The sequence below is a fragment of the Plecotus auritus genome, assembly GCF_963455305.1.
Source record: "Plecotus auritus genome assembly, chromosome: 1".
Classification (NCBI taxonomy): domain Eukaryota; kingdom Metazoa; phylum Chordata; class Mammalia; order Chiroptera; family Vespertilionidae; genus Plecotus; species Plecotus auritus.
Window position 1 is genome coordinate 112,182,711 of NC_137770.1, and position 15,843 is coordinate 112,198,553.

At 40.7% G+C, this 15,843-nt stretch overlaps 1 pseudogene across 1 annotated transcript; it reads right to left on the reverse strand.

Moving 5' to 3' along the window:
• Positions 1-820: 820 nt before the first annotated feature.
• LOC308240795 (calpain small subunit 1-like) lies at positions 821-1,738 on the reverse strand (annotated as a pseudogene). The gene has a single exon. The product of its transcript is annotated as a calpain small subunit 1-like (transcript).
• Between the last annotated feature and the right edge of the window lie 14,105 nt (positions 1,739-15,843).

Below are 15,843 nucleotides of genomic sequence, written 5' to 3' on the forward strand. Positions count from 1 at the left end.
AGCAGGGTGCTGTCTGCCAGGGAGTAACAGCTGAAAATTCAGGCACCCTCTTAAAGGGCCAATGCACAAAATTCCCTGTGGAGCCACCCACCTTGTGTTTTGGCAGGGGGAGGGTGAAATGGACTGGAGCTGTGAGAGCAGAAGCCAGGACTGGGGATTCAAAGGATAGAGCTCAGAAGACAGACACCCCAAGTTTCCTGGGCTAAGTCATTCCCTCATGCAACAGAGATAATCTTTCCCACATGGACATCTGCCTTGCCTGGGGGAAAGACAGTTGACGCACCTTATTGAAAAACACCTTGCCCTGAGGCCACTTAAGAGATTAAAAATAACAACTAGCCTCCAGGCAGAATAAATTGCCCCACCCTGTTGAAGAAACCTCTCACAGCACCTAAGAATGATTGCCTGGGGGGCAACTCAAGTCAGAATTCTATCAGTCTGTAGGCAGAGGCCGTCTCTGGAGGCTTTTTTTTTTTCTCTTAGAGCAGCAACTGGGATGCATTTACTTCCTCCAGGGCCTCTCAGGCTGGGGGCAGAATACAAAGGCACTGGGGTATATATGGGCCTATTATGATCTGGAGTTCAGATGCTTGGGTGGTTAACTGAACAGGTGTGCCAGGGTGCATAGGGCCTGGGAGATTTCTCCCAGAATTTGGAGAAGGGCCCTTGGGGTGTGGAAGTGACACAACTTGGCACAGATGCATAAGAAGGGTTGTGGGATTTGTGTGCTGAGAGTGGAGTGACCCATGGGGCAGGGTGTGTTAGAGTGTCTTAGAGCCAGAGATAACTTGGGGCATGGCATGTTGGGACATCTTGATCCCTAGCTGTTGTCTGAGAAGCTAGTTGCCAACAGCTGGGAAAATGGAAAAGCTGGTGGATCAGCAGCACCCACAAAGACATGACTGCAAACAGGATCAGCCCTGGGAGAGACCAAAATGTGCAAGGTGACACCTAATGTGAGGTGATTATGGGAGAGGTCTGGGGTTCCCACTAAGGAATACATCGTCAGCTGCAGCCTCTCCTGGACGTTTACCTGAATTTGTCCAGTGCCATCTTTATCAAGAGATTTGAAAGCACAAAACATGACATCCAGCCTGACCAGGCAGCTGGTGAAATTGTCAAAATCCATGTTCCCTCCCTCATCTGAGTAGCGTCGGATGATCATGTAAAGATGCTTATTTAGATGGAAACCTGCTGCCTCAAAGGCCCCCAAAAATTTACTGCTGCCAAATGGTTCCTGAATGGTCAACATCAAACTGTTTGTATATGGCCTGCCACTTTTTGATGTTGTTCCACAAATACTTGAATTCCTAGAAACCCAGCTTGCCTGTTGTATCACTATCCACCATGGCCACCATGCAGTGACATGTGTCAATACCAAGACCATTAGTCATCAGATCAGGGTATCATGTCACCACCTTGTTGAGAATGTTCATGAGGACTGTTGCACTGACTTCCATGTCATCTCCAGCTAGCTGGGCAAAGAGCCTCTGGAACTGCCAGACCTCCTCACTCTCATTGGCCTCAATGTTGGAGTAATGGGTGTGTGGGGCTCTGTGTGATACTGCACAGCTGCCTCACTAATGAGGGTGCTAATGACCCCACCCAGGATGCTCATGACAGTTCTGCCACCCCCACCGCTGACTCCACTTCTACTGATCAGGCCTCCAAGCACATTCCTTAGGCTCCCTCCACCACCACCACTGTCTCCCTTCAAGAATGAGTTAACCAGAAACATGGCTGCAACTCTAGATTCATCCCAAATCCAAGGAAAGAAGGTGGAAGAGTGCCCAGGGCGAGATAACAGAGGCAGGACAGGTCTGGAGGTTTGAATCTGAGATCATCAGGCTGGGGATCTCTGAAGCTGAGACTTTAGAATCTCATCAGGTCTGGGGACATAAGGGCTGGGATTATGAAGTACAAGGGTAGTGTGGCTGGGAGCTCACTGCCTATGAACAGTCCACGAGTCCACTTGTCTCCACAGCTCCCCCAGTCTCTTGAGGCTTTGAGTCTTTGCCTTATCTAATTAGTCAGAAGCAGCCTTTAACACTGTCCTGCACTAGAGATTGAGAAGAGTAGAAGATCTACCTAATACATAGTAACAAACCCAAACAGACAGCCAAAATGAGGAGAAAAAACAACAACCCCCAAATGAAAGAACTAGAGAATTCTCCAGAATAAGACATAAATGAAGCAGAGATAAGAAATTTGTCTGAAACAGAGTTCAGAGTAATGATGGTAAAGATGCTCAACAACATGAAAAAAAAAAGATATAGTAACAATGAAAAAAGAACAGTCTGAGATAAAGAATGACATAGCCCAGAGGAAATCCACGGATGCAAAGGTCAGAGATCAATCGCCTAGAGAAAGTCAATGCAGAAGAGAGAGAACTACATAACCAGAAACCTTGAGAGGAGCAATTATGGGGAGACAAAGAAACAGACCGCATACAAAAGAAAAGGAGGAATCACCAGAAAAGGAAGTAAATGAAATGGAGGCAAGCAATATGACAGAGAAAGAATCCAGAGCAATGGACATAAGGTCGCTGAAAAGGATGGAAGACAAATTCAACAATATGTGTAAGAACCAAGAGGAAATGAAGAACCAAGAAGAAATGAAAAATGACATCGCTGCAATAAAGAACTCAATAGAAAGCATCAACAGTAAACTAGAAGAAGCAGAGAACTGCATCAGTGAGCTAGAAGACAAGGTAGAAAAAAATACTCAAGCATCTAGTAAAAAAATTTAAAAAGCAGGAGGTGAGCCTAAGGGAACTTTTGGACAACATGAAAGGAAACAACATCCGCATAATAGGGGTGCCAGAAGGAGAGGAAACTGAGCAAGGAATAGAAAACCTGTTTGAAGAAATAATGACAGAAAACTTCCTTGATATCGGGAAGAAAAAACACACAAGTACAGGAAGCTCAGAGTCCCAAACAAGATGAACCCAAAAAGACTGACACCAAGACACATTATAATTAAATTGGGAAACACAAATGAGAAAGTAAGAATCTTAAAGGCTGCCAGAGAGAGACAGAAAGTTACCTACAAAGGATCTCCCATCAGGCTATTGACTGATTTCTCAACAGAAACAAATCAGGCCAGAAGAAAATGGAATGAAATATGCAGAGTCATGCAAAGCAAGGATCTGAATCCAAGAATACTGTACCCAGCAAGGCTATCAATAAAAATTGAGGGTGAAATCAAGAGCCTCACAGACAAAAAAGGACTAAGGGAGTTTATTTCCACCAAACCAGCAATGCAAGAAATGCTAAAGGATCTGCTGTAAAAAGAAGAAATAGGAAGGCAAGAAGGAACACAGGCATAAAGAATAAAAATGGTGACAAACAAGTACCTATCAATAATAACTTTAAATGTAAATGGATTAAATGTCATAATAAAAAGACATAGGGTAGCTGAGTGGATAAGAAAACATGACCCATATATCTGTTGTCTACAGGAAACCCACCTCAGAACAAAGGATGCACAAAGATTGATGGTGAAGGGATGGAAAAAGTTTTTCAGGTGAATGGAAATTTTAAAAAGCTGCTGTAGGAATACTTATATCTGACAAATTAGATCTCAAAGTGAAGGCCATAAGAAGAGATAAGGACATCCACTTCATAATACTAAAGGGACCAATTCAACAAGAAGATAAAACTCTAGTAAACTTATATGCACCCAATATAGAAGCACCCAAATACATAAAAAAAAACTTCTGGAGGATATCAAGGGAGAGATTGACAGCAATACAGTCCTAGATGGAGACTTTAATACCCCACTAACACCACTGGACAAATAATCTAAACAAAAAATCAGCAAAGAAACATCAATCCTAAATGACTCACTAGATCAGATGGAATTAATTGACATCTTTAGAACACTTCAACCCAAAGCCAAAGAATATACATTCTTCTCAAGTGCATGTGGGACATTTTCAAAGATAGACCACATATTGGGACACAGGCAAAGTCTCTTCAAATCCAAGAAGATAGATATCATATCAATCATCTTCTCAGGTCACAATTTCATAAAACCAGAAATCAACTACAATAAAAAAGTGAAAAAAATCAAACTCCTGGATGCTAAATAGCATGCTTTTATACAATGATTGGGTTACCAAAGAGATCAAAGAAGAAATAAAAAGCCTCATGGCAACAAATGACAATGAAAATACAATAATCCAAAACCTATGGGACACAGTGAAAGCAGTCTTGAGAGGGAAGTTCATAGCTCTGCAGGCCTATCTCAAAAAACAAGAAAAAATGGTAATAAATTATCTAACCCTACAATTCAAAGAGGTAGAAAGAGAGCAACAAGAAAAGCCCAGTGTAAGCAGAAGGAAGAAAATAATAAAGATGAGAGTGGAGATAAACGACATAGACCAAAAAAACAATACAAAAGATCAACAAAACCAAGAGCTGGTTCTTTGAAAGGATAAACAAGATTGATGAACCTCAGGCCAGGAAAACCAAGAAGCAAAGAGAGAGGACCCAAATAAACAAAATCAGAAATGAAAGGGGTGAAGTAACAACCGATCTGACAGAAATACAAACGATTATGAAAAAATACTATGAACAACTCTATTCCAACAAAATGGACAACCTAGATAAAATGGACATATTCTTAGAAAAATACAAGCTCCCATAACTCAATCAAGAAGAATAAAAAAACCTGAATAGGCCAGCAACTACTGAAGAAATTGAAGCAGTGATCAAAAATCTTCCAACAAACAAAAGCCCTGGTCTGGATGGCTTTACAGGGGAGTTCTACCAAACATTCAAAGAAGAACTTAAACCTATCCTCCTCAGACTATGCCAAAAAATTCAAGAGGAACACACACTTCCAAGCTCTTTCTATGAAGCCAGCATTACCCTAATACCAAAATAAGATAAACGCACCACAAAAAAAGAGAACTACAGGCCAATATCCTTGATGAACATAGATGCTAAAATCCTCAACAAAATTCTAGCAAATCGAATTCAGCATTACATTAGTAAGATCATACAACAATACCAAGTGGGATTTATTCTGGGGATGCAAGGATGGTACAATATCCGTAAATCCATAAACGTGATACATCACATAAACAAATTGAGAGATAAAAATCACATAGTCATATCAATAGCAGAAAAAGCATTTGACAAAATCCAACACCCTTTCTTGATAAAAACTCTTAGCAGAGTGGCAATAGAGGGATCGTACCTCAACATAATTAAAGCCTTATATGACAAACCTACAGCCAACATCATACTCAATGGGCAAAAACTAAACTCATTTCCTCTAAGAACAGGAACAAGACAGGGATGCCCACTCTCACCACTCCTGTTCAACATAGTACTGGAAGTGCTAGCCATAGCGATCAGACAACAAGAAGAAATAAAAGGCATCCAAATTGGAAATGAAGAAGTAAAACTGTCCATATTTGCAGATGACATGATATTGTACATAGAAAATGCCAAAGACTTCATCAAAAAACTACTAGACCTAATAAGTGAATTTGGCAATGTAGCAGGATAAAAAATTAACACCCAGAAATCTATGGCCTTTTTATACACCAACTAAAGGCCCTGTGCATGAAATTCATGCATGAGGGGTGTCCCTCAGGCCATCCTGCACCCTCTCCAATTGGGGACATCCCTCTCGCAATCTGGGACTACTGGCTCCTTCCCGCTCACCTGCCTGCCTTCCTGATCACCCCTAACTGCCTCTGCCTGCCTGGTTGCCCCTAACTGCCCTCCCCTGCCTGCCTGATTGCCCCTAACTGCCTCTGCCTTGGCCCCCACCACCATGGCTTTGTCCAGAAGGAATTCGCACATCTGGAAGATGGCTGGTTGACCCATTCTAATTAGCATATTAGCCTTTCATTAGTATAGATAGATTATATAGGATAGGATTGCTTAAATCGGGAAAGGGGGGAGCCTTTTTCAGCAGGAGGAGATGCTCTTGGCAGACAAAAATACATAATCCCTATATCTGGACTGATAGCCAGCCATATGCACTATACTGCCAAACCGGTCATTAAAAAATTGAACCACTTTCTTATACCTTACACCAAACAGCTGTTGCCCTTAAAACCCCTCCATAGCCCCCACCTTAGGTTCTGCCTTCGCAGTTCACCCAGATTAGGTTCTGATGGGTAGGTTTCTATGCCAGTCAGCATCAAAAGCTCCACCTCCTAGGCAGCCATTGGCTCCTTGCATTTCACCCAGATTTTGTTCTGATTGGTCAGTTTCTATGCCAGTCAGCATCTCCAGGCCTATCTCCGGGCCTGATCAGAGAGGCGGGGCTGATCAGCAGCTGCCATGGAGGCTGCAGATTAGACTCTGCTTCTCTGTCCAGGCCTCTCTCTGGGCCTGATCAGCAGTCCCCTTGGCAGTCAGTGCTGGGTTGCTGCAGCGCCTGCAGCACAGAAGTCAGTGCTAGGTTGCTGTGGCGCCTACAGTGCGGCAGTCAGTGCTGGGTCGCTGTGGCAACCCAGCACTGACTGCAAGACTGACTTCTGGTATTTGGTCATCCATTTGGTTGATTTGGACGTTACGGACCCTAGCTCTTTATATATATATAGATAATGTACTCACAGAACGAGAAACGAAAAAAACAATCCAATTTACCATTGCACACACAAAAAATTAAGATACCTAGGAATAAACTTAACTAAGGAGGTAAAAGACATATACTCAGAAAACTACAGGACATTGAAAAAAGAGACAGAGGAAGACATAAACAAATGGAAGAACACACCATGTTCATGGATTGGTAGAATCAACATCATTAAAATGTCCATACTACCCAAAGCACTCTACAGATTCAATGCAATCCCCATTAAAATACCAACGGTATATTTCAAAGATATAGAACAAACTCTCCAAAAATTCATATGGAATAAAAAAAGACCCCGAATAGCAATCCTGAGAAAGAAGAAAAAAGTTGGAGGGATCACAATACCAGATATCAAGCTATACTACAAAGCCACTGTTCTCAAAACTGCCTGGTACTGGCACAAAAACAGACATATAGACCAATGGAACAGAACAGAGAACCCAGAAATCGACCCAAGCCATTACGCTCAATTAATATTTAACAAAGGAGGCAAGAGCATACAATGGAGTCAAGACAGTCTCTTCAATAAATGGTGCTGGGGAATTTGGTCAGGTACATGCAAAAAAATGAAACTAGTCCACCAACTTACACTATGCACTAAAACAAACTCAAAATGGCTAAAGGACTTAAATGTAGGATGGGAAACCATACAAATCCTACAAGACTCCATAGGCAGCAAAATATCAGACATATGTCGTAGCAATATCTTTACCAACACAGCTCCTACGGCAATGGAGACTACGGAGAAAATAAACAAATGGGACTACATCAAAATAAAAAGCTTCTGCACAGCAAAAGAAACCATCAACAAAACAACAAGAAAGCCCAATGCATGGGAGAACATATTTGCCAATGATATTTCTGATAAGCGTTTAATATCCAACATTTACAGAGAACTCGTACAACTTAACAAAAGGAAGATAAACAATCCAATCAAAAATGGGCAAAAGATCTAAATAGACACTTTTCGAAAGAGGACATACAGAAGGCCCAGAGACATATTAAAACATGTTCAAAGTCACTAATCATCAGAGAGATGCAAATCAAAACATCATTGAGATAACATCTCAGAACTGTCAGAATGGCTATCATCAACAAATGAACAAACGACAAGTGCTCGAGAGGATATGGACAAAAAGGAACCCTCCTGCACTGCTGGTGGGAATGCAGACTGGTGCAGCCACTGTGCAGAACAGTATGGCATTTCCTCAAAAATGGAACTCCCATTTGACCCAGTAACTCACTTCTAGGAATATATCCCAAGAAACCAGAAACACCTGTCAGAAAGGACATATGTACCCCTATGTTCATAGCAGCACAATTTACAATAGCTAAAATTTGGAAACAGCCTAAGTGCCCATCAGCAGATGAGTGGACTTAAAAACTGTGATACATCTACACACTGGAATACTATGCCGCTATAAAAAAGAAGGAACTTTTACCATTTGCAACAGCATGGATGGAACTGGAGAGCATCATGCTAAGCGAAATAAGCCAGTTGGAGAAAGATAAATATCACATGATCTCACTCATATGTGGGATATAATGATCAACATAATTTGATGAACAAGAATACATCCAGAGACAAATGGTGGGGGGTGGGGTGGTCAGAGAGCAACCAAAGGACTTGTATGCATGCATATTAGCATATCCAATGGACACAGACACTGGGGCAGTGGCTGCTTGCCCAGGTTGGGAATGGCTGGGGGGAGGGTTCAATTGGGGAAAAAGAAGACATATGTAAAACTTTAGACAATAATAAAAAAAAGAAAAAAATAAATAATTCAAGATGAAAAAAGAATGACATAACACAAATAAAGAACACATTGGAAGGAATACACAGCAGATTAGGGGAAGCTGGGGTTCAGATCAGTGAATTAGAAGACAGAGTTGAAAATATCACTCAGAGAGTCAAAAAGAAGGAACAATTAAAAAACATGAGGACAGCTTAAGGGAGCTGTGGGACAGTGTGAAACATAGCAATATTAGAATAGCAGGTGTGCCAGAAGAGGCTGAAAGGAAGAAAGGAATAGAGAACATGTTTGAAGAAATAATGGCAGAAAACTTCCCTAACCTGGTAAAGGAAAGTCACACAGGAGCCATAGAGAACCCCAAGCAAGAAGAACCCAAACAGGATCATGCCCAGACACATCATAATTAAAATGCCAAAAATTAAAGACAAAGAGAGAATCTTAAAGGCAGCAAGAGAAAAGCAAACTGGTACCTACAAAGGAGCTCCCATAAGGCTGACACCTGATTTCTCATCAGAAACTGTACAGGCCAGAAGGGAATTGCAAGAAATACTTAAGGTAATGGAAAGCAAGGATCTGAGATCAAGATTACTATATCCAGCAAGGCTATCATTCAAAACAGTCAAATAAACAGCTTCCCAGACCAAAAAAAAAGACTGAAGGAATATATCACCACCAAGCCAGCATTATAAGAAATGCTAAAGGGATTGCTGTAATGAGAAGAAGAAACAGAGAGAGAAACCTTGCCATACAGAATTTAAATGGCAATAAATAAGTACCTAGCAATAATAACCCTAAAAGTAAATAGATTAAATGCTCCAATCAAAAGGTGTAAGGAAGCTGAAATAATACAAAAACATGACTCAGCTATATGCTTTCTATAAGAGACCCACAGAGGATGAGAGTGAAGGGATGGAAATTTTTTTTTCCATGCAAATGGAAAAGAAAAAAAAGCTGGAGTAGCAATACTCATATCCAACAAAATAGACTTTAAAATGAAGGCCATCACAAGAGACAACAAAGGTCCCTACATAATACTAAGGGGATTGATCCAACAAGAGGATATAACCCTGGTAAACATATATGCACCAAATATGGGAGCACCTACATTTATAAAAAAACTTCTAAAGGACTTTAGTGGAGAGATCAACAACAATACAGTCGTATGAGGGGACTTTAACACCCAGATGACTTCACTGGATAGATCCTTCAGACAAAAATTTAACAAGGAAAGAGAGATTCTACAGGTCACACTGCATCAGATGTATTTAATTGACATTTATAGAATACTAGAGGCCAAGTGCACAAAGTTCATGCATGGGTAAGGTCCCTAGGCCTGGCTGGCGATCAGGGCTGATCTGGGCCTTCCTTCCCCTGGCTGCCAGCTGGGGCCTTCCTTCATTTCGCAAACCCCCTGGTGGTCAGTGCATGTCATAGCGAGCAGTCGAACTCCTGGTCAGTTGAACTCCTGAGGGGATAATTTACATATTAGCCTTTTTTTATATAGGGTATCTCCCCAACACAGCAGAATATACATTCTTAACAAGTGCACATGGATCATTCATAAAGATAGACCACATGTTAGGAAACAAAACAAGTCTCTATATGTTCAAGAAGATTGAAATCATATCAAGCATCCTTTCAGATCACAGTGGAATGAAATTAAAAATTAACTACAGTAAAAACATTCAAACACATGCAGGATAAATAGCATGTTATTAAACAACTAGAGGCCTGCTGCACGAAATATGTGCACGGGGTGGGCAGTCCCCTCAGCCCAGCCTGCACCCTCTCCAATCCAGAACCCCTTGGGGGATGTCCAACTGCCGGTTTAGGCCCTGGGATTGGGCCTAAACCAGCAGTCAGATATCCCTCACACAATCCTGGACCGCTGGCTCCTAATCACTCACCAGCCTGCCTGCCTGGTTGCCCCAAACTGCACCCCCTGCCAGCCTGATCACCCCTAACTGCCCCCCCCTGCTGGCCTGGTTGCCCCCAAATGCTCCCCTCTGCTGGCCTGGTTGCCCCTAACTGCCCCCTGCTGCCAGCCATGTCACCCCCAACTGCCCCCCTGCTGTCAGCCATGTCACCCCTAACTTCCCCCCCTGCTGGCCTGATCACACCGGTAGTTGGACATCCCTCTCACAACCCTGGACCGCTGGCTTCTAATTGCTCACCTGCCTGCCTGCCTGGTTGACCCAAACTACACCCCCCTGCTGGTCTGATCGCCCCTCACTGCCCCCCCCCCCCCCGCCAGCCTAGTTGCCCCTCACAGCCCCCTGCCAGCCTAATCGCCCCCAATTGCCGCCCTGCCAGCCTGGTCACCCCTAATTGCCCCTCCGCTGGCCTGGTCACCTCCAAATGCCCTCCTCTGCTGGCCTGGTTGCCCCTAACTGCCCCCACTTCCGGCCTGGTTGTCCACAACTGCCCCCCCCCCCCTTGCTGGCCTGGTCACCCCCAACTACCTCCTCTCCTGCCAGCCTTGTCACCCCATGCAGCCTGCTTCTCAGTTGTTTGGTCATCCCTGACTAACCCCCCTGCCAGCCTGGTCACCCCACGCAGCCTGCTTGTTCAGTCGTTTGGTTGTCCCTCACTAACCCCCCTGCCAGCCTGGTCATAGGCAGCCATCTTGTGAGGGTGTAAGGGCCAATTTTCATATTACCTCTTTATTATATAGGATAAATGGGTTACCAATGAGATTAAGAATAAATGCAAAACTTTCTGGAAACATATGAAAATGACCACACAATAGCCCAAAATCTTTGGGACACAGCAAAAGCAGTCCTGAGAGAGAAGTTCACAGTACTACAGGTATACCTCAAAAAAGAAGAAAAACCAGCAATAAACTATTTATTGCTATAAATCCTACAACTTAAAGATCTAGAAAGAAAACAACAAGAAAATCCAGAGTAAGTAGAAGAAAGGAATAATAAAGATTAGAGCAGAAATAAATAACATAGAGACTTAAAAAACAATACAAAAAAATCAATGAAACCAAGAGCTGGTTCTTTGGAAGGAACAAAATTGATAAACTATTGGCCAGACTCATCAAGAAACAAAGAGAGAGGACCCAAATAAATAAAACCAGAAACAAAAGTGGAGAAGTAACCACTGACACAACAGAAATGCAAAAGATTGTAAGAAAATACTATGAAAAACTATATGCCAACAAGCTGGACAGTGTGGATGAAATAGACAAATTTCTAGAAAAATACAATCTTCCAAAACAGAATCAGGAAAAATCAGAAAACCTGAATAGGCCAATAACAATTGATGAAATAGAAGCAGTAATAAAAAAAATTCCCTCCAAACAAAAGCCCAGGTCCAGATGGCTTCACAGGAGAATTTTACCGAACATTCAAAGAAGAACTAACACCTGTACTCCTCAAACTATTTTAGAAAATCTAAGAGGGAAGAACACTTCCAAACTCTTTTTATGAGGCCAGCATTATCCTAACTCCAAAACCAGATAAAGACACTACAAAGAAAGAGAATTACAGGCCCAAATCCTTGATGAACATAGACACTAAAATCCTCAACAAAATATTAACAAATCACATCCAGCAATATATAAAAAGATCATACAACATGATAAGTGGGATTTATTCCAGGGATGTAAGGCTGCTACAATATTTGCAAATCAATAAACATGATACATCACATAAACAAATAGAAAGACAAAAATCACATAATCATTTCAACAGATGCAGAGAAAGCATTAAACAAAATCCAACACCCAATTTTGATAAAAACTCTCAGCAAAGTGCGAATAGAGGGAGCATATCTCAATATGATAAAGGACATATATGACAAACCTACAGCCAACATCATACACAATGGGCAAAAACTGCAACCATTTCCCCTAAGAACAGGAACAAGACAGGGATGCCCACTCTCACCACTCCTGTTTGACATAGTATTAGAAGTGCTAGCCATAGCAATCAGACAAGAAGAAGAAATAAAAGGCATCCAAATTGGAAAAGAAGACGGAAAACTGTCCATATTTGCAGATGACATGATATTGTACATAGAAAACTCTAAAGACTCCATCAAAAAACTACTAGACTTAATAAATGAATTTGGCAATGTAACAGGATAAAAAATTAACACCCAGAAATCTATGGCTTTTTTATTTTTAAAAAAATTTTTAAAAATATATTTTATTGATTTTTTACAGAGAGGAAGGGAGAGAGAGAAACACCGATCAGCTGCCTCCTGCACACCCCCCACTGGGGATGTGCCCACAACCAAGGTACATGCCCTTGACCGGAATCAAACCTGGGACCCTTCAGTTCACAGGCCAATGCTCTATTCACTGACCCAAACCGGTCAGGGCAATCTATGGCTTTTTTATACACCAATAATGAACTCACAGAAAGAGAAACTAAAAAAACAATCCCATTTACCATTGCAACAACAACAAAAAATTAAGATACCTAGGAATAAACTTAACTAAGGAGGTAAAAGACTTGTACTCAGAAAACTACAGGACATTGAAAAAATAGATAGAGGAAGACATAAAAAATGGAAGAATATACTGTCTTCATGGATTGGTAGAATCAACATCTTTAAAATGTCCATTCTACCCAAAGAAATTTATAGATTCAATGCACTCTCCATTAAAATACCAATGGCATATTTCAAAGATATAGAACAAACTCTCCAAAAATTCATATGGAATAAAAAAAGACCCTGAATAGCCACAGCAATCCTGAGAAAGAAGAAAAAAGTTGGAGAGATCACAATACCAGATTTCAAGCTATACTACAAAGCCACTGTTCTCAAAACTGCCTGGAACTGGCAGAAGAACAGACATATAGACCAATGGAACAGAACAGAGAACCCAGTAATCAACCCAAGCCATTATGCTCAATTAATATTTGACAAAGGAGGCAAGAGCATACAATGGAGTCAAGACAGTCTCTTCAATAAATGGTGCTGGAAAAATTGGACAGATACGTGCAAAAAAATGAAAATAGACCACCACACACAAAAATAAACTCAAAATTGATAAAGGCTTAAAGATAAGACAGGAAACCATAAAAATCGGAATAATCCATAGGCAGCAAAATATCAGACATATGTTGTAGCAATATCTTTACTGATACAGCTCCTAGGACAGCCGTGGACAAACTATAGCCCGCGGGCCAGATCCGGCCCGTTCGGCTGTTCTATCCAGCCCGCGGAGCCGAAAGGGGGTTCTCTTGCTCTCCCCTCTGCTCCTTCACCAGCAGCAGTGTTAACATGGCAACGTCAGGAAACACGGCCGCAGCTCCTTCTTCTGAGTGGGTGGATTTATATCCGCCCATTCAGTAGAAGGAACAACCTCTCAATCTTCCAGAGGCTCCTTGTAATGCCCGCGGACGCGTCCCCCGACATCACCCTGGGAATGCGTAGACACGTTATCGTGGTGATGTAGGGAGACATGCCCCTGGAGAGCACAGTATCAGAGCATCAGCTAAAAAGGAGACCAACAACACTGTTCCCACTGAAGTTGATGTTTTAAAGACCAAAAACCTTTCAACCCAGTCTACATTGCCATCTACATCTACGTCCGGGCATAATTTGGAAGTTGCACTAAAGAAGATGTTTAATTTACTGTTTACACATTTTGTTCTTTTCTATTTGTTTTAGTTTTAAATTATTTTATTATATTTAAGTTTAATTTGAAAGGCTTTTGTACCTTTCCTTTGTTAGGCAATTTTATTTTGCCTTTGCCATCTTCAATATAAGGTATGTTATTGTGCTATGATTCCTCCATTTTTTGAAGTTTCAAATGATAATAATTAGTGTTTACATTCTTCTTGTTAAAATGTTTGAAATGAATAAAACTATTGAAATTAAAAAAAAAAGACCGTACCCTTTTATGTAATGATGTTTACTTTGAATTTATATTAGTTCACACAAACCCTCCATCCATGCTTTTGTTCCGGCCCTCCAGTCCAGTTTAAGAACCCATTGTGGCCCTCGAGTCAAAAAGTTTGCCCACCCCTGTCCTAGGACAATGGAAGTTAGGGAGAAAAACAAAACTAAATGAGACTACATCAAAGTAAAAAGCTTCTGCATAGCATAAGAAACCATTAAAAAATCAACAAGAGAGCCCACTGCATGGGAGAACATATTTGCCAATGATATTTCCGATAAGGATTTAATCTCCGAAATTTACAGGGAACTCATACAACTTAACAAAAGGAAGATAAACAATCCAATCAAATAATGGGCACAGGACCTAAATAGACACTTTTTGAAAGAGGACATACAGAAGGCCAAGAGACATATGAAAACATGCTCAAAGTCACTAATCATCTGAGAGATGCAAATCAAAACAACAATGAAGTACCACCTCACACCTGTCAGAAGAGCTATCATCAACAAATCAACAAATGACAAGTTTTTGGGAGGATGGAGAATAAAGGAACCCTCATGCACTGCTGGTGGGAATGCAGACTGGTGCAGCCACTGTGGAAAACAGTATGGAATTTTCTCAAAAAATAAAAATGGAACTCCCATTTGACACAGCAATCCCACTTCTAGGAATATATACCAAGAAATCAGAAACACCAGTCAGAACATATATGCACCCCTATGTTCACAGCAGCACAATTTACAATAGCTAATATTTGGAAACAGCCTAAGTGCCCATCAGCAGATGAGTGGATTTAAAAAATGTGGTAGATCTACACAATGGAATATTATGCTGCTGTAAAAAAGAAGGAACTCACTATTTGCAACAGCATGGACTTGGAGAGCATTATGCTAAGAGAAATAAGCCAGTCAGAGAAAGATAAATATGGAATGATCTCACTCATTTGTGGAATATAATGAATAGCATAAACCTATGAACAAAAGTAGAGCCAGAGGAAAATATATTTTAGAATATAATAGAAGTAATCCTGTTATTTGTAAATTTTAAATAATTCCTACAACTTTTGTGATATTATACTGTTAGTACAGTTTTGGTAATGTTATTATATTTAAAATCTTTTTTTTCTTGAAATAGTAATGTTTATTTCATGTAAATGGCTAATTATTTTGTATCTACAATCTGGTAATAAATTTTTTTGTATATTGTAAAAAAATTTTTAATGCTAAAAAATAAATAAATAAAAAATAAAGTCAATGGAAAAACATCCTTGGGTGAGGATATTAAATTTTAAAAATTGCCAAATTTGTCTGGCCAGAGTGGCTCAGTGGTTGAACATTGACCTATGAACCAGGAAGTCACGGTTCGATTACTTGTCAGGGCACATGCCCAGGTTGTGGGGCATGCAGGAAACAGACACTGACTCTCTCTGATCTTTGATGTTTCTCTCTGTCTCCCTCTCCCTTCCTCTCTGAAATAAATAAAAATATATTTTTAAAAAAGAATTTCAAACTTATAAAAAATAATAACAATAATAATAATTTAAAAAAAGAATTGCCAAATTAGGAGGGATCACATAGGGAGAAAAATATATAATTTACCAAATTGTTCTTTAAAAAATCTTAT